Below are 6176 nucleotides of genomic sequence, written 5' to 3'. Positions count from 1 at the left end.
CCGCGCCCGGCTTTTTTTTTTTTTTTTTTTTTTTTGAGGCTGTCTTACTTTATCACCCAGGCTGGAGTGCAGAGTGATCTCTGCTCACCGCAACCTCCGCCTCCCAGGTTCAAGTAATTCTCCTGCCTCAGCCTCCCCAGTAGCTGGGATTACAGGCATGCACCACCACACCTGACTAATTTTTGTATTTTTAGTAGAGACAGGGTTTCACCATGTTAGCCAAGCTGGTCTGGAACTCCTGACCTCAAGCGATCCACCCGCCTTGGCCTCCCAAAGTGCTGGGATTAAAGGCGGTGGCTCCCGATCGATTCTGCAATTCTTTAGCGCCAAAGACCTCTTACTTCAATGTGATCCTAAAATGGCTAAGCGCCTTTCCTAAGAGAAGTTGCATGGCCTCCTTAGCATTGCGGGGACTACGCATATGTCCCTGAGGACACTGCCATTGCTTACTGGGACCCTTTCCAGAGCTCTGCCGACTTTAGGTCTTCACCCCCAAAGGCCAGGTGTCAGGCCACCATCCAAGCCCTTTGCTGAGAGCTAGTGCTGAGCTGGGTGAAAGCCCACAGCTGGTGGGGGACGTGCCTCGCACTGCATGCAGCCCCCAGCCCCTTCTAGGAAAGGCTTGGGCGTCAGCTGGCAGAAAATACCGGGAAGGGAAAGAAGGAAACGTGACTAGAAAGAAAGAACAATGCTTAGTTTAAGGAGAAAGCTCCCAAGCAGCAGAAATGGGGAAGCAGCCGTGCAGGGTGTCTCGGAGCCCACGCGCGGCCCGGGAACTGCAGAGCGGGGCAGGGTGGGGCCCGGCCGTGCGGTTTTCTGCAGGAAACTGCGCTGGGAACGGCTAGGGCTGGGTGTGGGGGTCGGACAGCCTGTGCCGCGTAAAATGCGCGGTTACCGAAAGTGCTGGCCACGCGCGCGTTCATCCAAGCACGAGGGGCTGAGTCGGGAACTTGGTTTGCCTCCCGGGGCTCCGGCTTGTGCAATGTGCAAGGCGGGGCTGCGGACCGAGAGAGCGCGCGTTTCGGGCCGTCCCCGCTGGAGACTGCGTCGTGGGCGCCATCGGCCTGGGGATGGAGATGGCCCACCCAGGCGGCGGTGCGGCGGGGGTTGGGGGGACTCCGGGTCCCGGGAGGAGTGTGCCCGGGCGGAGCCCACCGCGGGGTTCTCCCGGCACCGCCCAGCAGAGCAGAGGCCCTGGAGCCCGAGGCCCCGTGCGGCCCCACGCCGAGGGCACCAGGCCTGCCCAGGAGCCGTGGCGCTGGAAACCTAGTGCCCCCTGGGCCGGGAACCTGGGAGCCGGCTCCACAGCGCGAGCACTAGAGACACTCCAGGTGAACGCGCTTGGCCCGGGGTCCGGCCCCGCCCCGGCCCCTCTCCGTCCCAGCATGCCGTGCGCGACGGCGGCGCGCGGGCGCCTGGGGCGGGACTTCCGGCGCGCTGGAGCGTCTTCCGGCTGTGAGTGTGTGGCCGTCAGGCCTCCCTGACATGCAGGTGAGTCCCGCGGCGGCCGGTATCTGCTTCTCTTCCTTGCACGGCCTCAGTTTCCCTTTCGCGAAGTGGGCGCGCCGGGCAGCGAGGTTCGGCCCCGGGCGGGACGGGCATGGGGTCGCGGGCGACGCCGCGCGGGCGCGTGAGAGAGAACGAGTGTGTGCGGGGGCGTGTGAGAGGGTGTGAGGGCGAGGGTGAGCGAGGGCGAGAGAAGGTTGCTGTGAGTGCGAGGGTGAGCGAGGCGGGGGTGGAGGGCGAGTGTGGACGGGGCGCGTGTCGGGGGAACCGCGAGTGGGAGGTGGAGCGCGTGCGCTAGGGCGAGCGAGCCTGGGAGCGAGGCGCGCTGGGTGGAAGGGGCCTGAGTGCGCAGACAAGGGATGTGGCCGGCGGGTGAGGAGTGTGTGAGCGCGCGGCTCGTGTGGCAAAGTGGTGGCCATTGGGTCCCCAGGACCCCCAGGGGGAGCAGAGGCAGGAGGGCTCCAGGCGGGCTGCCCTCCCAGTGAGGGGTACGCGGTCCCCGTGAAAGCGGGCGCATCACAACGCATCCCACCCTTGGTTCAGCCCCAAACCTTGAAGCTTCCATTACTGACTGTCCGAACTGGAGGGTGACCCGCCCGCCCGTCCGCCTCGACTTCCTGTGCTCAAGTCATCTCTCAGCCTCCTAGCTACTTGGGACCACAGGTGTGCGCCAGCGCACCCAGCTAAGAATTTTTTTTTTTTTTTAAGACAACGTCTCACCCTGTCGCCCAGGCTGGAGTGCAGTGGTGCGATCTCGGCTCACTGCAACCTCCCCTTCTGGGTTTAAGGGATTCTTCTGCCTCAGCCTCCCGCGTAGCTAGAAGTACAGGCGCACACCACTGCACCCAGCTAATTTTTAAAATCTTTTTTAGAGATGGAGTTTCAGCATGTTGGCCAGGCTGGTCTTGAACTCCTGATGCGGTGATCCGTCCAGCAGAAAAATATTTTTTGTAGAGACCAGGTCTTGCTTTGTTGCCAAAACCAGTCAAGAACTCTTGGCCTCCCAAAGTGCTAGGATCACAGGCCGGAGCCACCATACACCAGTTCTTCAAAACACAGCAGAACAGGAGTTGTCAGTGTGTCCATCACAGAATGGAGTTAGCTCTGATTGGCTGCTGTCGCTTTACACGTGTGCACACATGACATACACGTGTGCTGGGCATGAAAAGCATTGGAAAGCCCCTGCTGTGACTCCCATCCTTTCCATCACCACCACCGAGGAGGTCCTGGGCCTACGGACTGTGAGTGCAGGAAAGTGGGAGCAGTAGCGCTCCACCTTAGCTTGTTACAGAATGGTTTCTGGGACCACTTTGGGTGACCAGGGTCGGGGCCTGTGCCTCTTCATAACACACCACATTCCCTTTGTGTGCGGAGCCGTTCTGCCCAAGGGAAGGTCATTGGCATTTGGGGAAGAAACACGTTTTGATTCAGGAACAAAGTATGTGCGAGCCTGGGAGTCTGTGTTACGTGAAGAGCACGATGGAGAGTGTCCTCACAGGCCTCAGAGCAGAGCGGCCGGTGAGCAGTGGGGAGCCGGGGAGGTACCAAAGCCCAGACAAGGACCTGGTTGCAGTGTGAGCATCCCTCACACATCACACACACCATCTCCCTGGGGCCGTTGTCTGGAAAGTTCCATGGCAAGTCAGAAGCAGCCCAGCATTTGTGAGCAGCCTGTATCCGAGCACTTCATCGCTGAGCTGGCGAGCTGAGTGTGAGTGGACAGGGACAGTACCGGCCCTGGCCTTGTGCTCAGTCAGGTTCTCCTAGTGCCCCCTCTGCTGGACACATGCTGGCAGGACTGTCTTCCTCTTCCGCACTGTCCTCTTCCTTCCCTGAGGTGTGAAATCACAGGTTGAGGGGCCCGGAGATCATAGGCAGAGGGGCCTCTAGGTGGGTGGACAGTGGCCCTGTTTCAAATCTGCAGGATGGCAGGTAGGGGCAGAGACCCAGCCCCATAGTGGTTGGTCATTTGATACCTGAGTGTGCCCTCAAATTACTCCTGAGCCAGTACCCTGGAGAACCACCCATTTGGTTTTTCATTCCTTTCCTTCGTCCCTGACCCAGATTTCCACCCAGAAGACAGAGAAAGAGCCAGTGGTCATGGAATGGGCTGGGGTCAAAGACTGGGTGCCTGGGAACTGAGGCAGCCGCCGTTGCAGCCTGGCCAGGCAAGTAATTCTGGGCCGTCTTCCCTGTGCCGTGGCCAGAACCCTCCCCTCCTTCCCTGGGGCTGCTGCTGACTCAGACCAAGCCTCAGCTGCAGCAGAAAGATAGTGGGGCTAGGGGCAGGTGACAGCAGGCTGCTGCCCTTGGTTGTGATTCTGGGATGTGTCACTGAGGAGAGGGGCTGGAGAGGTTGGGCGTTGGGGCACAGGGTGGTGATCTGTGCCTGGGCCTTCTTATTCCCTCTGCACAGCCCACGGAACTGCCGTGGCTGTTGAAGCACTCACTGCTTTGCCTGTGGCTCCATGTACTGGGTGCTGCTGTGCTTGCCCTGTGAGTTCCCTTCCTAACTCCCCATAAGCGTGCAGGTCAGGCTGTCTCGTGGCTCCCTGCCTCCTAGGTGGGGGAGCTTCACTGGTCGACCTTGCTCTAGGACCGTGTTCTTCCCACGCAGGTGTGTTGTGGGTGTATTGGGTACCAAAGCATGCAAAATCCCTGCCCAGGGGCAGCCACAGTCCCCTCAGTCTGCACCAGGAGCACCAGTCTCACCCAGGGAAGAGACAGGGCAAAGTGGGACAGTGTGTGCCTCTGCAGAAGGAAGCGGGTCAAGGGGACGGTTTCAGAGGGAGTGAGAACAGGTTCCTGGCCGGAAAGTGTTTTGGGTAGGAGGGTAGGCACTGTGGTAGGCCTGGCTCTGGCAGCATCTTCTGACAGGTGCACCTGCCTGGCTGGGCTTCCCGGAGCCTCTTGGGCCTGAGCTCCCACATCCTCAGGAGCCTGTGACCCGAGGGGAAGGCCATGTGCCCACTTGCTGGGTAGTGGGTTGGGCTGAGCTCCCCACCTTTCAGGTCTCTGTCTCTGCCCAGGCTGTGTGGGCCCCTCAGCTGGTCTAGAGGGATCTGTGCTGCCAGAGCTGTGAAACTAGCCAAGAACTTCTTCCCAGCAGTGTCCCGAAGCTTCATGAAGGACTAACAGCCCGGCTGGGCTGTGGTAGTTGTTCAGCTCCCCCGGCCGCTGCCGCCAACCCCAGTGAAAGATGGAAAGTAGAATCACTTTTTTTTTTTTCCCCAAGACGACGCTATCTCGGCTCACTGCAAGCTCCGCCTCCCAGATTCATACCATTCTCCTGCCTCAGCCTCTAGAGTAGCTGAGACTACAGGCGCCCGCCACCATGCCCGACTAATTTTTTGTATTTTTAGTAGAGATGGAGTTTCACCATGTTAGCCAGGATCGTCTCAATCTCTTGACCTTGTGATCTGCCTCTCTCGGCCTCCCAGAGTGCTGGGATTACAGGTGTGAGCCACAGCGCCAGCCAGAAAGTAGAATCACATTTGTTGGTGGTCCGTAGAACCTAAAAGTAAACAGTATAATAAAAGTTTAGTGCAGGAAGACCAGAAGATACAGATAAAGCAGAAGAGAAGAAACAGAATGACCAGTAATTCCAGATAGCCTGCTCCTTTATTTTTTGTTTTGTTTCTTTTTTTTTGAGATGGAGTTTTTGTTCCTGTTGCCCAGACTCGAGTGCAGTTGCACGATCTTGGCTCACCGCAACCTCTGCCTCCTGGGTTCAAGTGATTCTCCTGTCTCAGCCTTCTGAGTAGCTGGGATTACAGGCATGCACCACCACACCCGGCTAATTTTGTATTTTTAATAGAGATGGGGTTTCTCCATGTTGGTCAGGCTGGTCTCGAACTCCCGACCTCAGGGGATCCACTCGCCTTGGCCTCCCAAAGTGGTGGGTTTACAGGCATGAGCCCCCGCTCCTGGATTACTTTTTTGTTTTGTTTCTTAAGTTTCCACCTTAAGGGCACATCATTTGATTTTTCGCACCCTTCCCTACATGCTTTCTCCGTGGGACTGCACTGTGTACGTGCTGGTTTGTAGTGTCTTCATTGACTGGCACATCACAAGCATGGCCGTGCCTGTCTGTGTTCCAGCATCTGGGAAAGCCAGGTCCATGAACATCCCCATGTTTTCTACATATGTGGAAAATCCCCCATGGCTGGGCGTGGTGGCTCATTTTGGGAGGCAGGCAGCTCACTGGAGGCCCAGAACTCGAGACCAGCCTGGCCAACAAGGCGAAACCCCATCTCTACTAAAAATATAAAAACTAGCCAGATGGGTGGCACACGCCTGTAATCCCAGCTACTCGGGAGGCTGAGGTATGAGAATCACTTGAACCTAGGACGTGGAGGTTGCAGTGAGCCGAGATCATGCCACTGCACTCCAGCCTGGAAGACAGAGCGAGACTCCATCTCAAAAGAAAAAAAAAAAGAAAAAGAAAAAGAAAGAAATTCCCCCAATGTGGAATTTGTGAAAGAAAGGAAATGCATGTTGGAAAAAGAAAAACCAAAATAACAAAAATAAGTAAAAAAGGAAATGCATGTTGCAAAGTATATTCATGACCAGATTGTCATCAAAAAAGCTTTTTCAACTTGAATTTCCACTAACAGCTCAGCAGAGTCACTGTTGTCCAGGTCCTGTGATAGCATCATTATGTTCACTTC

General features: G+C 57.1%; 1 protein-coding gene across 6 annotated transcripts in view; it reads left to right on the top strand.

The window, feature by feature from the left end:
- The first annotated feature begins 1344 nt into the window (after positions 1 to 1344).
- The window catches only part of CHID1 (chitinase domain containing 1), a 47505-nt gene continuing 42673 nt past the window's right edge, over positions 1345 to 6176 (top strand). For 2 of the 6 annotated variants that reach the window (XM_026447289.2, XM_026447291.1), the window contains exons 1-2: positions 1397 to 1491; positions 3571 to 3674. The gene's annotated coding sequence lies outside the window, so the exon portion shown is untranslated. Of the gene's footprint in view, positions 1492 to 2723; positions 2748 to 3570; positions 3675 to 6176 lie in introns of those variants that run through there. The other 4 variants (XM_026447290.2, XM_026447288.2, XM_031933853.1 and 1 more) reach the window with 4 other exon arrangements.

Source organism: Piliocolobus tephrosceles, chromosome 13, assembly GCF_002776525.5.
Source record: "Piliocolobus tephrosceles isolate RC106 chromosome 13, ASM277652v3, whole genome shotgun sequence".
Taxonomy (NCBI): Eukaryota; Metazoa; Chordata; class Mammalia; order Primates; family Cercopithecidae; genus Piliocolobus; species Piliocolobus tephrosceles.
The sequence above is the reverse complement of the archived record's forward strand: the minus strand, read 5'-3'. Positions and strand labels throughout refer to the sequence as shown.